This window comes from Gymnoscopelus braueri (assembly GCF_963280865.1).
Source record: "Gymnoscopelus braueri genome assembly, chromosome: 11".
In the NCBI taxonomy this organism is placed as follows: domain Eukaryota; kingdom Metazoa; phylum Chordata; class Actinopteri; order Myctophiformes; family Myctophidae; genus Gymnoscopelus; species Gymnoscopelus braueri.
In genome coordinates, this window is record NC_137613.1 from 50,138,535 (window position 1) to 50,157,942 (window position 19,408).

At 39.4% G+C, this 19,408-nt stretch overlaps 1 pseudogene across 1 annotated transcript; it reads left to right on the forward strand.

Moving 5' to 3' along the window:
• The first annotated feature begins 234 nt into the window (after positions 1 to 234).
• Positions 235 to 10,451, forward strand: LOC308095698 (zinc finger protein RFP-like; annotated as a pseudogene). Its single transcript has 6 exons — positions 235 to 1,868; positions 7,274 to 7,439; positions 7,623 to 7,760; positions 8,109 to 8,600; positions 10,108 to 10,245; positions 10,438 to 10,451. The product of its transcript is annotated as a zinc finger protein RFP-like (transcript).
• The last annotated feature ends 8,957 nt before the right edge of the window (positions 10,452 to 19,408 follow it).

The window sequence follows — 19,408 nt, forward strand, 5'->3', positions numbered from 1 at the left end:
TTCCGTACACAAAATGACAAACATTTGTTAAATTCCACAGTTGCACTATTTGTTTGAATTACGTATTTCAGTGAGAGAGAGAGAGAGAGAGAGAGAGAGTACTTGTGTGTCCATTATGTTTCTCAATAAGCTATGTATTGTATATTATGTCATATATTTTATAATTTAAGGTTGTTGGTATACGTTTCTAATGTTTGTTTGTTTGTTTGTTTTTCATATACTCATTGTGTAGAAATGGCGTCTGCCAGCATTCTCCATTCTGAAGAGCAGTTCCTGTGTTCTATCTGTCTGGATGTGTTCACTGATCCAATCACTACTCCATGTGGACACAACTACTGCAAAACCTGTATCACACAACACTGGGACAGTACTAATGTGTCTAAGTGTCCGATATGTAACAAAACATTCTATAATAGACCAGAAGTCTTTGTTAATAAAGTTCTCGCAGAGATGGCTGATCAGTTCAGGGAGTCAATGCAGCTGAAAGAAACTTCCAGCCAAAACCAAGAACCTGCTAAACCAGGTGAAGTCTCCTGTGACGTCTGTACTGAGACCAAACTCAAAGCCCTGAAGTCCTGCCTGGTGTGTCTGACCTCCTACTGTGAGACTCACCTGGAGCCTCATCTGAGAGTCACAACGTTAAAACGACACAAACTAATCAACCCTGTAAAGAACCTGGAAGACATTATGTGTAAGAAACATGACAGACCTCTGGAGCTGTTCTGTAAGACTGACCACATGTGCGTCTGTCAGTTCTGCACTCAGTTAGACCACAAATCACATCAAATTGTATCTCTGAAAGAAGCATATGAAGGAAAGAAGGCTGAGCTGGGAAAGACGGAGGCTGCAGTTCAGCAGATGATCCAGAAGAGACAACTGAAAATTCAGGAAGTCAAACACTCAGTAGAGCTCAGCAAGAAAGATGCAGACAGAGAGATAGCAGATAGTGTGCAGGTCTTCACTGCTCTGGTGAGCTGTATTGAGAGAAGCCAGGCTGAGCTCATTGATGTGATTGAAGAGAAGCAGAAAACAACAGAGAAACAGGCTGAAGGCTTCATTAAAGAGCTGCAACAGGAAATCACTCAGTTAGAGAAGAGTAGCTCTGAGCTGAAGCAGCTCTCACACACTGAAGACCACCTCCATCTCCTCCAGAACTTACCATCCACCAACACTCCTCCACCCATCAAGGACTGGACAAAGGTCAATGTTCATACGTCTTTGTTTGTGGGGACTGTGAGGACAGCTGTGGCTCAGCTGGAGAAGACACTCAGTCAAGAGATGGAGAAGCTGTTTGATGTTGAGCTGAGTAGAATCCAGCAATATGCAGTGGATGTAACTCTGGACCCTGGTACAGCACATCCCTATCTCATCCTGTCTGAGGATGGGAAGCAAGTGAGTGATGGAGACAAATCGAAGAATCTCCCAGACAACAAAGAGAGATTCTACTCATCAGCCTCTGTCTTAGGAAGGCAAAGCTTCTCCTCAGGAAGGTTTTACTATGAGGTTCAGGTTAAAGAGAAGACAGACTGGGATTTAGGAGTGGCCAGAGAGTCCATCAACAGGAAGGAGAATCCAATCACACTGACCCCTAACAATGGTTACTGGTCTATATGGTTGAGGAATGGAAATGAGTACAAGGCTCTTGCTGGCCCTTCTGTCTCCCTCCCTGTTAGAGAGAAGATCCAGAAAGTGGGAGTGTTTGTGGATTATGAGGAGGGTCTGGTCTGCTTTTATGATGTGGAGACCAGAGTTCATATCTACTCTTTCACTGGCTGCACCTTCACTGATAAACTCTATCCATACTTCAGTCCTTATCTTAATAATAATGGAAAAAACTCTGCTCCTCTTATCATCTCTCCTCCTGCAATGTACATGACTCCTGTACACAGCGGTGCCGATATTTGTGCGCGGCCATGGGGGTTCAACTCTACCCCCACACACCCCGCCCCCCCACCCGTCCCCCAAAAGCCGCGACTGGGAAAAAAAGTCATGTTTTTTCATTGACTACTTTATTTACAGTTTGCAAATAGTACAGTGGTACGATTTTACAATGAATGTCTTTATGACACACGACTCACTTTTCAGCATGTTTCAAGATTTCAGCACCATATCAACAAAGTAGGCCTAATTAATTAATGGCATTGCACTGACATTATGCAAGAAGACATTTATTGATGATCTCACGAAAGATAACGTGCAACAAGCACTAGCAGAACGCTTATAGATTTTTTAAAAATATATTTGTGTCTATTTTAATTGTGGAGGAACCATCTCGCTCCCTCTCTCTGTCTCTCTCGTTGACTGTGGCTTCACACCCTGGAGTCGGTGCTGCTATTTGTGCATCATGGATTGCTAAAAATGAAGAAAGAAAATGGAAAGAAAGAACAATTTGTCCGAGCCCAGGTGCTGTGGATTTTGTAATGTAATTATATTTCTTATTGTTTAGTTGCATTGTTAATTTGTTGTTTTTATTTTTGTTTCCATTAATTAATTATTTATTTTTATATAAAAGCGCTTTACATAGACTCCCCCACACGTAAGTAGGCTATACTTAATAATCAGACAACTTGTCTTTACTTGAATGACTTTATCTATATAGCACCTTTCATGACATGAATGCAGCTCAAACTATTTCTAAAATAATGAAACTAAGGTGTTTTTCATTTTCATTTCATTTTAGTTAGAGAGGGCAATTATAATGTATTAAGGCATATAAGGCTTATTAGCCAGGGATCCTTTTACGTATAAGGAGAAGGTATAATTAAAAAAATAATGGCATTCAAATAATGGCATTCAAATAATGGCAGAAAAATTTGATCTCTCAGCAAAGTTTTCAAATAATCTGTAGGGTCCCAGTCAGTAGTAGGTCAGGTGGCCTATGTAACTTGATGAACCTCAAGGATTGGGGGGGGGGGGGGGGGTGGTTGATGATTAAATTCATCTGGCCGCTGAATCTCCTTTAGCACTCTGTCTGGGCTATTGCTCTAGGTGTTAACGGTGCGTTGCCGGCTCTCTCACAGGCTCGCATTTGCACCTTCAGAGCTGCACCCCGTCTATATGTTTTTTTTATTTTATTGTATTGGTAATTAATTTGGGCCTCGATATTTGAGATTCATGTGGGGGCTGATCATTTCGGGTGGGGGCTTAGGCCCAGAGGCCCCCATTGTATCGGCGTCTATGCCTGTACATTGAAGTTTAATTCACAGGAATCATGTATATATATAGGAATGACAATATTGTATTGTCAGTATCTTGTACTTTAAAGAAATTACTAAAGAACACTTAATTTAAAATACTGTAGGAATGTAATGATTCTCATGTTAATGATTGGTTATTTTATGTAGCTGCATGTTATGAATAATGGAAGCAGGTAAATGTGATTCTTCAAAATAAATCAGCAGTTGTAATGAATATGTAAATGTCTGTGCGTGAACTCTGTGTGTAACTTTCAAGGTTGACACTGACACTATTTTCTTAGAATGTATGTAAAAAATTTACATTCTCAGAGTTAAGGATTTTACAGTGTAGATTGGAGTCCCTGTATAGTTTAGACTCAGCCTTTTTAATTTCACGACCGCCAGTTTGATATCTCTGCTGTCGGGCAGAGACCAGCTATGTCCAAAATATTAACTTTTCAGGAAATGAAGATTTTTTTTTTTTTTACAACACTCATCAAAGTCAGTACGGTGACTTTATACATTGTCAGATACTTGAATGTGACCTTATATTATCATCACTTTATCCAAATACAGCTCAAGTGAGGTTAGGAGGTTTTTGACCATAAATGTGGAGATTCGTTTATGTCTGACTTTGTCATTCTAATCAATGGGGGTCAAACCACTTAACTACACAATTTGGAGTTAGGTGGTTTGTCTGACAGTTTGAGGATCCAATGGAGTTTAGTCAGAAGCACTTTTTTAATGCTTTTAATTTGTTAAATATTTGTAAAACCCACACTCAGACGTAAAGGGTGTTCAATAGCACTGGTTTATTAAAAAAAAAGTTTGATATCTCTGGGACCTTAAGGCCAGACCACACCAATGCAACTAGTCACTTCCAATTTAACTTGGTTATCCTGTATCCTGTATGAGTTCTGTCTTCTGATTGGATACAATAGGTATCCTGACCTGAAAACATTTTCTCTTTACTAAAGAGCTGGATATACAGGGAGACCCCTGTTACAAAAAAGAAAAGGAGAAAAAAAGAGCTATTTAACACTTAGTTTAACAAAATAAAAAATCGCACCTTTGAGTTAAACTCATTGTTTTCATTTGTTAATGTGCAGGAATCATGTATATCAGGTGTCTTGTACTTTAATGCAATTACTATAGAACAGTTAATTGAAAGTATGAATGTAATGATTCTAATATGAATGATTGTTTTTTTCATGTAGCTGCATGCATGAATTATATAAGAGGTAAAATGTGATTCTTCAATATAAAGGTCCTTACACACCGGGGGCGAATTTTTCATGCGAATAATACGTTTTTTTTAAAAACCTTATAAAGTCAATGGAAGCTTCCATGGAGCGAAAAAGCAAAGCGAAAAAGCGAAGCGAAAAAGCGAAGCGAAAAAGCGAAGCGAAAAAGCGTCTTTTAATTATTCGGAACGAGTCCGAATTTTGCGTATATTCGCATAATCGCCGGTGTGTAACCGCCTTCAGCCCAAAAAATACTTATTTTCTATCAATTACACCCCATGAACACTTGAATTCAGGGAGATTTTTTTGTTCTTGTCGCATTCCTAAGCTAATAATTTGATGACGGGTCATCTATCAATAGGAGACCCTGTAGTAGACTCATTGAGTCTCCTACTCGCCCGTCATCAAATTATTGGCTTTAGACCAAAAAAAAAACCACATTTGATAAAACATTTAAATAAATCATCTGGGACCGCAATCAACACTGTAAAATCCTCAGTGTTCATTTAACTCAGAGCGCGTACAAAGGGGACCAAATGGACCCTTACCCATTTGGTTCCATTCGTACACACTCAGAGTCTTACATACTAGTAGGGGTCCATTTGGACCGCTGGGGGTCCTCGAAACCCTCATTGAGAACCAGTGTTGTAGTTTGAGGTCAGTAAAGTGATGCAGTGTTTGATCCCAGGTCTACACGGTAGTAGTAATGGTGCTAACCAGTTACAGTATACTAACCAATAAATCCCTCTGAAAATAGCAGATCTACAAGCATCGTTGTGAGCTTGTAGACCTGCTGTTTTCACTATTTATGAGAATGTTGAAAATCTTTGACTTTTTTTTATGTTTGAGCATTCTACTGACATGCTTGAAAGTGGTAAAGGACCTTGTAATAAGCATTAATTAGTAGGTAATAAGGTGCTTATATGGAGAAGTAGGTGAAGTAAGGTGAGGTGAAAGTGTTATGGTGCATCATGTGACATTCCTGATGTGCTGTGTCAGCAATATTCTACTCACAATGTTACAGTGTGACTCATGCACTGCTGTTATTGTTATCTCTGCCAGGCCAATAGGCCAGGAGGTGAACATTATGTTTTCACCCCTGTCTGTGTACAGCTAATATCAGACACCACTGGACAGACCGGTGTCGACTCAAACCTTGTACCACACTGCCAGTAGGCCAAGGAAGAACCTCCCAAATCTTTCAAATGGACCGACCCCATGGTGGCACTCAGGCCGCTTCATGTTTTGGGCTATACCTCTTGAAACATAGGTCGTACAATCAAATTATGTTCTCTTTGGATTCCTTGGATCATGCAGTGCAGTGTTGACACCATTTAACGATTGATATCATATTGTATGTTTGACACATTTCACAAACAATGTCTTTCCAACCAGCACAACACTGACAACTTTAATGTATATATGCAGCTCATAATAGTTCCATAAATGATGATTGATCCATGCTACTGAACATGCTTGTCTAGTCATCTGAAACTGATGCAAATGTTGTTGCAAAAAAACATGCAAATTAAAATTCTATAGGCAATGTCTATAGTATATTGTGCCTTAGTTGGCCATCAGATTGTTGAGTGGTGTAATGTTATGGTCATTTTGTAGCCCTTTATGGAGCATTCCACTCAAACTGTCCTTGTGACAGACAACTTAACCACTTCACCACAAACATGTTCTACATTCATTTATGTCAGCTTCCAGTGCAAACAGCAATGTGCTATAAAGTAATATCTTAAGGACTTTGATCGAGAACATGGTTGATGATAACACACTTAAACAATCAATGTGTAAAATAGTATGCAAGTACAGGTATGACCACAGAGGAAAAAATAAATAGTTCATTAACTCTTCAGCTCATCTCAGACAATATTCTATTCACCTCAGTAAGCAAGTAATGTAATGAGTAGAATATGAATGTAAATATTATATAAATTTACATATTTATTTTCTGTTTGTCTGTTCACAGCACGAAAGAGTCCAGCAAAGGGTTACCTTTTACAAGATGTGAAGCAAAGTTGACAGGCATATTAATGATGTGTCAGAAGCAGAAGTAAAACATTCCCACGGCAGTGTGAAAGCTCAGATTACATCCTCTTTATAAACGCGACATCGACATTGTTTCATCATTAACAGAGAAGACTTAAGGACAGACAGGTGAGGTGAGTAAAGCAGATGATTTTCAATACAGAACATGACAAAAATACCTGAAATTCCACAGTTGTTCTATTTGTCTGAATTAATTATTTCAGTGAGGTAGTCTACGACGTGTGTCTCCATTTTATTTCTCAATAAGCTATTTGTGCTGTGTACTGTACTATATTTAATAATTTGGTTGTTGGTACAGCATAAGAACAGTTTATATTTTCATTCATATTCTCAGTGTGTAGACTTAAGGACTGATAGGTGAGTAGAATACTGTATGTGATTTTCCGTACACAAAATGACAAACATTTGTTAAATTCCACAGTTGCACTATTTGTTTGAATTACGTATTTCAGTGAGAGAGAGAGAGAGAGAGAGAGAGTACTTGTGTGTCCATTATGTTTCTCAATAAGCTATGTATTGTATATTATGTCATATATTTTATAATTTAAGGTTGTTGGTATACGTTTCTAATGTTTGTTTGTTTGTTTGTTTTTCATATACTCATTGTGTAGAAATGGCGTCTGCCAGCATTCTCCATTCTGAAGAGCAGTTCCTGTGTTCTATCTGTCTGGATGTGTTCACTGATCCAATCACTACTCCATGTGGACACAACTACTGCAAAACCTGTATCACACAACACTGGGACAGTACTAATGTGTCTAAGTGTCCGATATGTAACAAAACATTCTATAATAGACCAGAAGTCTTTGTTAATAAAGTTCTCGCAGAGATGGCTGATCAGTTTAGGGAGTCAAAGCAGCTGAAAGAAACGTCAAGCACAAACCAAGAACCGGCTAAACCAGATGACGTTTGCTGTGACTTCTGTATTGAGATGAAGTTCAAGGCCGTGAAGTCCTGCCTGGTGTGCCTCAACTCCTACTGTGAGACTCACCTGCAGCCTCATCATAAAGTCAAAACGCTAAAGCGACACAAACTAGTCGACCCTGTAAAGAACCTGGAAGACGTCATGTGTAAGAAACATGGCAGACCTCTGGAGCTGTTCTGTAAGACTGACCGCATGTGTGTTTGTCTGCTCTGCACTCAGTTAGACCACAAGTCACATCAAATTGTATCTCTGAAAGAAGAATATGTAGGAAAGAAGGCTGAGATGGGAAAGACGGAGGTTGAAATTCAGCATATGATCCAGAAGAGACAACTGAAGATTCAGGCGTTCAAACACTCAGTAAAGATCAGCAAGAAAGATGCAGACAGAGAGATAGCAGATGGTGTGCAGGTCTTCACTGCTCTGAAGAGCATATTTGAGAGAAGCCAGGCTGAGGTTATTGATGTGATTGAGAAGCAGAAAACAACAGAGAAACAGGCTAAAGGCTTCATTAAAGAGCTGCAACACGAAATCACTCAGCTAGAGAAGAGAAGCTCTGAGCTGAAGAAGCTCTCACACACTGAAGACCACCTCCGCCTCCTCCAGAACTTCACATCCATTAGCACCCCTCCACTTACCAAGGACTGGACAAAGGTCAATGTCCATCAGTCTTCATATGTGGGGACTGTGAGGAGAGCTGTGGCTCAGCTGGAGAAGACACTCAGTGAAGAGATGAAGAAGCTGTGTAATACTGAGAGATTCTACTCAAACGCCTCTGTCTTAGGAAGGCAAAGCTTCTCCTCAGGAAGGTTTTACTATGAGGTTCAGGTTAAAGAGAAGACAGACTGGGATTTAGGAGTGGCCAGAGAGTCCATCAACAGGAAGGAGAATCCAATCACACTGACCCCCAACAATGGTTACTGGTCTATATGGTTGAGGAATGGAAATGAGTACAAGGCTCTTGCTGGCACTTCTGTCCTCCTCCCTGTTAGAAAGAAGATCCAGAAAGTGGGAGTGTTTGTGGATTATGAGGAGGGTCTGGTCTCCTTTTATGATGTGGAGACCAGAGTTCATCTCTACTCTTTCACTGGCTGCACCTTCACTGAGAAACTCTATCCATACTTCAGTCCTTATCTTAATATAATGGTACAAACTCTGCTCCTCTTATCATCTCTCCTCTTGCAATATACATTACTCCTGGTCAATGGTTCAACTCGACCCCCACTAGAACCGCCCGTCCACCCCTTCCCCCCAAGCCGCGACTGGGAAAAAAAGTCTCAATTACTCAAATACAAAAATCATGATTGTGTTCACAGTACACAATGATTGTAAGCTTGTATATTGGCTATTTACACTATGGTAAACTTGTATCTTATTTCATAGGCTTAATGAAGGATCATCTATTTGAAATGCCACATAAATTGTGAGTGAAATATGAGTCTTTCAGATCGGCTCTGGGATCATGCATGCACAATGTGCGCCCGGACATTTCCATTGCAGGCGGGCGCTCTCAATTTTTTCATTGAGTACTTTATTTACAGTGTGCCGATAGTACAGTGGTACGATTTTACAATGAATGATGGCTTTTTATGACACATGACTCACACTGTAAAATATTTTCTGTGAAATTTACAGTAACTTACTGGCAGCACGATACCAGTAAAGTACTGTAATTTATTTCACAGTAGGTTTACTGTGATTTCATTTACAGTACTATTTGTATTACTGTAAACCAAATCACAGTACACAACTGTGACCATTGAAATTACTGTAAACCAAATCACAGTACACAACTGTGACCATTCAAATTACTGTAAACCAAATCACAGTACACAACTGTGACCATTCAAATTACTGTAAACCAAATCACAGTACACAACTGTGACCATTCAAATTACTGTAGACCAAATCACAGTACACAACTGTGGCAATTCAAATTACTGTAGACCAAATCACAGTACACAACTGTGACAATTCAAATTACTGTAGAACAAATCACAGTACACAACTGTGACAATTCAAATTACTGTAGACCCAAAAACGGTACGTTACTTTCTTTTTACAGTTCATTTTTATTTACTGTAATACAAATCACATCATATAACTGTTAATACTTACAGTAGTTTCCATTAATATAAAGCCAAATTACAGTACACAACTATAAACAATGATATTATTGTAATCTTACAATATATACCTTACAGTGAAAAATAATGTCACTGTAAAATTGGTACTAGAAAATTCCTGTAACATAGTTCTCACACATAACAGAATTTTTTTTTTTTGTTGAGTAAAGCAAAACCAATACAGAACATGTTCCCTTTAAAGTGCAGACTTTTAAAACAACGTTTAAAATCTATAAAAAAGGCCTCTGTTGGCCAATGGGCCTAAAAACTTTGTATGGCTTTGCAACAACAATAAATAAACATCAATTAACAACAATGCTTAGTAGTGAATTAATTGAAGTAATTGAGGTACTTGTACAGTATAAAACCCCACTTCATGCACTTGAAAATTGCTAAACATAAACAAACACTGGTCATGCCTGAACATATGCCATGATGACCTAAAACTACTAGGCAGTCAATAAATCCTATCATGTCCAACTCTCTATTCTCATGACATTACAAAGATGAAAAACTATCACATTTTCTGACACACTCTTAATAGTTTTGCTAATCAAATTCCACAATCTCCCTAATCAAAGTGGCCACACTGCGATTCAGACCTGTGCTCTTCCTTTGCACCTTCTTGCCGGATTTCCGGCTGATCTGTGTCTTGGATGTACACTTTGAGCCTTCAGGGTTAATCCTCAGGAAGAACCTGCAAGTAGAAGAAATAGTCTGTAAGTGCTTTCCCCCCACCAATATGATATTCCATATCAGCCACTACAAATACAAAATAGATCCCAGTGACAATTATGATAAGCATGGTGTCTTAGTCACTACACATAGGGACAATGTCCAACATGAATAACAATATCAATGACGTGACGTAATTCACGTCACGTGAATTACATGACGTGCTTTTTCTGCAGATTGTCTGTGCTGAAACATTTCAAATTGTGTAAGCCAACAAGTCATAGAGGCTAATGATGTGCTAACCTCTAAATGACCTCCAAAGTACTGGCTGCCTCTTCCTGGTACTCTATGTTGAAGACATAGTAGCAGGCCATTAGGACAGCTGTTTCTGAGGAGAAGTCAGGAAGGTCCTCTGGCTGGATGAGGACGGATGATTTCCCTCCATGGCCAGCATCCATTGCTGTGCCTCCAGAACGGAGTCCCCTATAACACACACATCACCACAGCAGGTATAACAATTATTGTTATAGCCTATTGTTTAGCATAAGAAAGAAGAACAATGTGTAAAAATTGTCAAGTTTGTACATCCAGGATTTGACTTGACCTACGTACCTCTAATCTCTGATATAAACTGACCAATCCTAGTTGCATCACATTCCTTGATGAGAATTTTGATACTCTCCCTCAGGAGATCATGTGTTCAGTGTCTGTCTGTCTGTCTGGTGTACTTTGGCCTGCCACAGCTTCATGAACAGGTATGTGATAAAATGGGACAATGCACATTGCCACTTAGCCTTCCACCTCCAGTTGACAGTTCTCTACAAACCATAATATACTGTACTGTATAGAAAAAGGGAGAATAGTACACTTACCAAGTGCCATCAACCTAGGTCTGCTGAGGTTGTTGTCACCTAAATAACAGAAAACACAAAGACAGAAAGCTATAATATTTCAAATAATAAAGCTGTTAGTGGATGCCTTTCTCATCAGTTCTACAATTAAACTGTGGTTTGTCTTGCATTGAACAGTAAATGGCAAGTTGGAACTGTGTCCAGTATGAAAGACAGGATGGATGAACGAATAAAGTCTACTAATTTACTACATTAGAGGAGAGTAAAAAATAGACTTCTGCAGTAGTCCTTTAAGATGTGCAGATCTCTATCCCTAATCACAATAAATATTCAGTGGACACACATGTTCTCAATATCCATGTTCGCAAAGTACTTACATCAGCCAGAAGAAAGAGAGAATCCTCTTTTTCTTTTCTGTCCCTGTGCAAGAGACTGTCTTAAACTTGCTGGCATCTTCTCCTATGGCATTGATAGGATGAGACCCACCCAGTGCGCTGTATCGACACATGGACTGGAGGAGTGCTTGAGGTTGGAGAGTTGGAGGTGCTAACAGAGCTGCTTGGAGAGTTGTAGGTTCCATCAGAGTTGTTTGTTGAGTTGTAGGTGCTAACAGAGTTGCTTGGCTGGCTTGTAGTCTGGTCTTCATGGCCTGTGTATTAGGACATAGCAATGTTCAGACAATTTGTTATTGTTTCACACTTTAAACAGTGGATTAAATCCACATGTCATGACCAACAGTAATGCTAACAAAACATGGAAACCTTTCTATCACAATTTTAGATTAAAATATATCCTTAGAGAGCTGGTCAGTTTACTTAAAAAAGGAGACCAAACTTTTAAAGTAGAGTACTAGACATTTGTGGCTGAATGCTGCCATAAAAGAACATTGGGATAGTTAAATGAACTATATACACAAGTATACACTATTGCTAACCCTCAGCCTAAAAGGACTGCTGGGTGCTTAGCCCTGTTTCTCCAAGCCCAGGTGATAGATTCTACCAAATGCTTGCAAGCCCTACAAGTCGCTGAGGCCAGGTATTGGAACGTGTACAGGATACTAAATTCAACCTGCCTGTTGCAAAGTTTAATGACAACAAACACAATCATTACTGTGACCCCTGCTAGAAGAAGCACCATCACGTGACAACTTGAGACTACACAACTTAAGACTCACCTCTGTTCTTTAAGTAGTGTACCAGTCTTCTGGAAGCTATAAGTGGGATAACTTCTTTGACATCTTCCACTGAAACATACTGCAGATCACTGTCGGTCCTCACACCAATGACAGCCAAGTGGTTGGGGGGGGGGGGGGGGGGCTTCCTGATGACATCATCCAAGGGCTGCTCCATATCTCTTAATTATAATAAACAGAGTGATGGAAAGATACAAGATTAACATTAAATCTGTTATATAATGGCAATAGGTAGTAGTCAGCTACCGGCTCTCCAACCTGACACACATGTAAGAAACACCTGAGTCAAGCAGGCAGTGTACACCTACATCCATCAAAGGCACTGAGGGATGTTTTTCAATAGCAACATACACGTTGGATGAGTTTAGCAAAATCTATAAAATGTTTCCAAAGGTGTATCCTGTCATTGTGGTCCACAACCACAGGTTTTTGGTATTCGGTGCCCTTGTAAGCAATAACTGATGTCACTATAAATGCCTCATGAATGCCTCATCGTAACAACTTCTTGTATGCCAAGATTATACAACTGACCATCAAATTCATCAGCATGCTGTATTTGCGCAGTCGGTGGGAAAAGGCTGCCAGCCTGGCTTGTAAGAGTTGGTGTCTCTCAGCCAGTGAGCTATTAAGGTTTTTGAAATGGTGACGCTTTCTTGCGCACTGTTAAATAAATGTGTCCAAAGTCTAATGATTTAAATATTCCCTCATTATACAGCCACAGGAGGTTATTCTTATTTAGCCCAGTTATAATTTGATAAATTTCACTTTCTGATATATTCTGCTTTGCTAATTCTTCCTTCAATTTGTAACATATAAGTTCCATACTGCTCTCATGGACAACTTGGATATCCTCAATTAAACTTTGGATAGTGCTGGCAGGTAGCAGCATTTTGCCTTGCATCCTCATTCATGAGAAATGTTTCAGGATTTGCATCAAGTTGTACATTATCATAACTTTCATCATGGACTTGTCAGGCCTACTTGAATCCTCACTGTCCATTTGGACAGGATTCTCAAACAATGACACATACTTTTTCCATTTGGACAGGCTTCTCAATGTCTGAAAACTGCAACTAGGCAAACCACAATAGAACCTGGAATTAGCCAGGTGTTTATGTATCTTAACATGTTGATAACATTTGTCAAGAGTCCCTGCAGATAAATGACACTACTTGCAGTCAAAAAATAAAATTTTATAACATTACCTAGCCAACAGGAAACTAAACATCAACTAACCACCTAACAACAACACTAAATGATAGCTAGAAACTGCTACTATACCAGTTTTGTAATGTAATTAGATGGTGTGCTTATGATTTAGCACCATCATTTGGAAAACAAAACATAAACTTGAATGAAGTCTGTTGATATTTAACGTTAGTTTAGCAGCTTACTAGCAAGTTTACATTCATTTGACTCACCAATGCAAGCAGGCTCTGTGAAGAAGTCCAGAATATGGGTCAAATCCGTCTTTTTCACTGAGGGAGCAATCCCTGAATTATAAAAGACAATGATGTACATTAAAGGATGTAGACATAAAAAAAATAAGCTTAATTAATTCTAAAGCCAAATCTCTGCCTTCTGCCCACCTAGCTACTGCACACACTCAACTGCATTGTGTTTCTCCTGTCATGGAGGAAATGAAAGTGAAGCTGAATTAATCAATGGCACCTGAAGCTATACTGAGAGATTGGAGATTAAAACACTAACACAGTTACAGTATAGAGTAAAATAATACACAAGAAATAATGTTAGTTTTGAATGAGGATTTCTAACAACTTTTACTTTACAGGTTGCAATCTCTCACTCTCTCTCTCTCCCCCTCTCTCTAATGTATTCAAATATACCAAAAATCGTGCAAATTTAACTTGTTAGAGGTGCCAGTGTTGACCTCTCTGAATGACACTAATCTATCTGTAGATGAAAATAATATACTTACTGGTTTTCTTATATTGTTTCTTTCTGGGCTCTGCAGCTCTTGCAGAAACACAATGTCCTGTTTTTCCCTCCAAAACACTGTCTTCTTCCCACAATGCAATGCAGACTTCCCATGATGCACTTCATTCTTCCCACAATGCACTTCAGTCTACAGTAACATACACCAATACACTAGTATGATACCGTGATTTTAATGTATATTACTGTGAACATTTTGAACATCTCACAAATCTTTATTTTAATCATGTATTTCATTCAAGTGCATCTCTTTTGTTACATTTAGAGCACATGGGTATCTCACTGGACATGTAAACACTGAGCTGATGCAATAATGCAACCAGAGAGGACCACAATGATAGTTATCTTTTAACTTTATTGTGCTATCCCCAACATTTATTTGTGACAGCATGTTCTGGAAATATAGCATCCTGCCAGACTATTATTGAGTGGGGGTAGATGTCCCACTCCCACCTATGCCCCAGGGCACATTAAGTCCTAAAGTTATTGATGTATTGCTTTTTATTTGTGGTGTGTGGTTTTAATGACTTCTGGTGATTAGTAGTTTTCTTGCCTACATATGTTGAATGCACTTATTGTAAGTCGCTTTGGATAAAAGCGGTTGCTAAATGACTGTAATGTAATGTAATGTAACAGCAAATACCAGATAATAGGTATCTGTATGGGGGGCTATCAACATGAGAAAATACCACCCAGGAGAATATGAGTCTGGCAGTCACTGACAGAAGGGCGCCCCAAACTAATGTGGACATCAGGCCTGGAACTTCATGATTGTAGGGCCACGGCCACTTGGCCTTTGGTGTTGTCAATTTCATGAGGGCACTAGAGGTCAAATGCAGGGACAGTGAGGATATCATATTAAGTCCATGGTAATAGTGTTTGAGGGTCAAGGGTGACTTATTGTTTTATGCCCATATTCGGACATGTCTGTTTCCGTCTGTCTACCTGTGTCCCTTTTTATGCCCATATTTGTAGATCTCTGTACCTGTCGGTCCTTGTCAATCTTATGCCCATGATGATGCATTGATGACACATTGAGGTTGGACAACACGCTCCATATTTGGGCGTAGCTGCTTTGGGAACTCCTTATATGGTTATGGCTGAGTCATTGTGACATGGGCGTGATGACATGGTCAGTGTGACGCCATGGTCATAGTGACGTGGCCGTTGTTTGTTTAGGGTTACGTTGTCATAGTGATGTCACTCTGGTTTGTTTATGGTTATGTCAGAGTGATGTGCCCGTGGTTTGGTCTGCCTGCCCGCCGGCCCTCCCGTTAGCCAATTTCAATATTGAATATGGAGATCCAGTTGAACAGAACCGGCGATCCAACCGTTATGGCCATGCCCATATAGGGGCCTATACTGATGACATCAGGGATCTATGTCATTAGAGGACACAGACAGACAAGTACAACAGGTACTAAAGAAAGATGTAGGTTTGGAAAGTATCGATAAGCTAGCCAGATGTATGGAGGATCAAGATGACTGGAAAGGCCATTGCATGGAGGGCAAGTTTGAAGATGACCTGAGAGAGATGGTTTAGGTGTTGCAAGGGGTAGCCCTGGGCCTGGCATCTTACTGTATAACCTGTGTGATTGCCAGTCCCCTTCATTGCTTAGCACACAAATGGAAGACATTCTGATGGGACGAGGTATGTCACACCGAATTCCAGCAGCTGCAGGAAGCACTCTGGTATCCCAACCCAGGCTGCCCGTTTATCTTGGACACTGACACCAGTGAAAGCTAGGGGTCTTGGTGCAGTGCTGGTGGTCCCAGTGCATCCCAGCACCCTTATGTTTCGTAGGAGAGCTGCCAACCCCATGTGAACCTCTTGTTTGGACCACAACCTAAAACTCAACTGAAGGGGAAGGTGGATTGGATTATTTATTATTATTATATAAGAGACATTGTGTGTGATACATGAACTGAAGTGGGGAGTACTTGTAGAGGCCAGAGCCTACAATTCCCATTGTGTCATTTTTTTGTGTCATTTTTTTTTTACCCCCCACGTGGGGTAAAAACCTGTCACAGCCCCTGTCTGGTCTACCAGGGCCTGTGTGTCTTTATCTTCCACAAGGCCTGCAGGTTGGGCAATGGGGTGCCAATCAGGTGCATTGGGAGCACCTGGCCAGTGTTCCCAGGGTGCCCTATAAAATGCTGGCTGTCACACTCAGTACTCTCTTTTTCCATGAGAACACTGGGATGATGCAATAATGCAACCAGAGAGGACCACAATGATAGTTATCTTTTAACTTTATTGTGCTATCCTCAACATTTATTTGTGACAGTATGCTCTGGAACTATAGAATCCTGGCAGACCTAGCAGACTATTATTGAGTGGAGGTAGATGTCCCACTCCCACCTATGCACCAGGGCACATTAAGTCCTAATGTTATTGAATTATTGCTTTAAATTTTTGGTCTTTAGTTTACACCATTCAACACCATACACCACATGTACCACACATCCATACACTGCTTACCATGCACGTGCACACATAGACATGAAAGGGGGCTTGAGCCCCTGCCCTTTTACCCGTCGCTAAAAAAGTGCCCTCTCCAGACTGGGAAAAAAAAGGAAAAAAAAGGAAGAAAAGTTCAACTGCCCCAAGCGGGCTAACGGTAAGGCTGACGGAAATGCCAGTAGATGTGTTGGATGCAGCTCAAATTTAACTTTTCTCAGGTATCTAGTTTGTCGCCGTACGACCTTCCTAGCCCGTGTTATTAAAGAAAAACGGCCAAACAATGGCCAAAAATCGGCGATCGAAAATCGGCGAAAGTGGCCGTTTTCAAGATGTTTTGGCCATTATCTCTGGAACGGAATGTCCAATCTGCTCAGTTCAAAGCTTGTTGGGTGCGTGACTTTGAGGCCATTAAGCACGCAGTGATACATTCGCGGGGTTTTTGGGCCTAAAAGTATGATAATTGTCCGTGAAACAAAATCCAAAAAGTGCCCTTTTGAAATTCCAGCCCCTGCCTCTCCAAATCCTTCTGCACGTCCCTGCCAGTGCTTACACTACTGATTCCACTGATTAACACACTCCATGCCATTCCTTGTTATGTTTGAGTTAATTTATGTTGTAAAGAAATATATAATGTTATACACTTTTTAACCAGGCGAGTGTCTTCCTCTTTTTTGTTATGGCCTATAAGCCAGGTCGTAACACGCCTAACAATAAAATATATATTAGTCATTCACAGTAAAATACTATATATATTACAGTAACCAGTTTTGGAATTACAGTCATATACTGTAAATATAATTCACAGTAACTCATTCGTTAATCACAGTAATGCACTGCTCATAATACAGTAACTATTTGCAAAATTACAGTTATATATTGTAAATATAATTCACAGTAACTTACATATTATGTACAGTAATAGACTGTAATATTACTATAACAGTGTGTGTAATTTACAGTGCTCTACTGTAAAAACATTCACAGTAAATTAGTGTCGGTATTACAATAACCCGGTGTAGAATTACAATACTATACTGTAAATATTGATCACAGTAAGCCACTGTCCATAATACAGTAACTAACTGTGGAAATCACAAAAATTCGTTACAGTGCACGTTTTAGCATGTTTCAACATTTCAGCACCATATCAACTAAATAGGCCTAATTTATTAATGGCATTGCACATCACATCATGCAAGAAGACATTTATTGATGATCTGACAAAATATAACGTGCTACAAGCACTAGCAGCTCGCTTATAGATTTAAAAAAAATATATTGTGGAGGAACCATCTCGCTCCCTCTCTCTGTCTCTCTCGTTGACTGTGCCTTCACACACTGGAGTCGGTGCTACTATTTGTGCATCATGGATTGCTAAAAATGAAGAAAGAAAATGAATGAAAAAAATTGTCCGAGCCCAGTTGCTGTGTTTCTTATTGTTTAGTTGGATTTTTAATTTGTTGTTTTTATTTTTGTTTAAATTAATTAATTATTTTCCTTTTAGTTTGATATAAAAGCGCTTTACATAGACTCACCCACACATAACTAGGCTATACTTACAATAATCACACAACTTGCCTTTACTTGAATGACGTTATCTATATAGCACCTTTCATGACATGAATGCAGCTCAAACTGTTTCTAAAATAATTAAACTGTTTAAGGTGTATTTCATTTTCATTTCATTTTTAATTTGAGTTATAGAGGGCAATTATAATGTATTCAGGCATATAAGGCTTATTAGCCAGGGATCCTTTTAAGTATAAGGAAAAGGTTGGGGGGGGGGTTGATGATTAAATTAATCTGGCCGCTGAATCTCCTTTAGCACTCTGTCTGGGCTATTGTTCTAGGTGTTAACAGCGCTTTGCGGCTCTCTCGCGGGCACGCATTTGCACCTTCAGATCTGCGCCACGCTATAATAATGGTAATTAATTTGGGCCCGACATTTGAGATTCATGTGGGGGCTGATCATTTCGGGTGGGGGCTTAGGCCCAGAGGCCCCATGGCATCGGCGTCTATGCCTGTACATTGAAGTTTAATTTACAGGAATCATGTATATATATATAGGAATGACAATATTGTATTGTCAGTGCCTTGTACTTTAAAGCAATTACTAAAGAACACTTAATTTAAAATACTGTAGGAATGTAATGATTCTCATGTTAATGATTAGTTATTTTATGTAGCTGCATGTTATGAATAATAGAAGAAGGAAAATGTGATTCTTCAAAATAAATCAGCAGTTTTAATTAATGTGTAAATGTCTGTGTGTGAACTCTGTGTGTAACTTTCAAGGTTGACACTGACACAATTTTCTTAGAATGTATGTAAAAAATGTACATTCTCAGAGTTAAGGATTTTACAGTGTAGATTGGAGTCCCAGTATAGTTTAGACTCAGCCTTTTTAATTTCACGACCCCCAGTTTGATGACAGTAAATGAAAAAAATACATGTTTTTACAACACTCATCAAAGTCAGTACGGTGACTTTATACATTGTCAGATACTTGAATGTGACCTTATATTATCATCACTTTATCCAAATACAGCTCAAGTGAGGTTAGGAGGTTTTTGACCATAAATGTGGAGATTCTTTTACGTCTGACTTTGTCATTCAAATCAATGGGGATCAAACCAACCTAACTCCACAAGTTGGAGTTAGGTGGTTTGTCCGACAGTTTGAGGATCCAATGGAGTTAGGAGGTTTAGTCAGAAGCACTTTTTTAATGCTTTTCATTGGTTCAA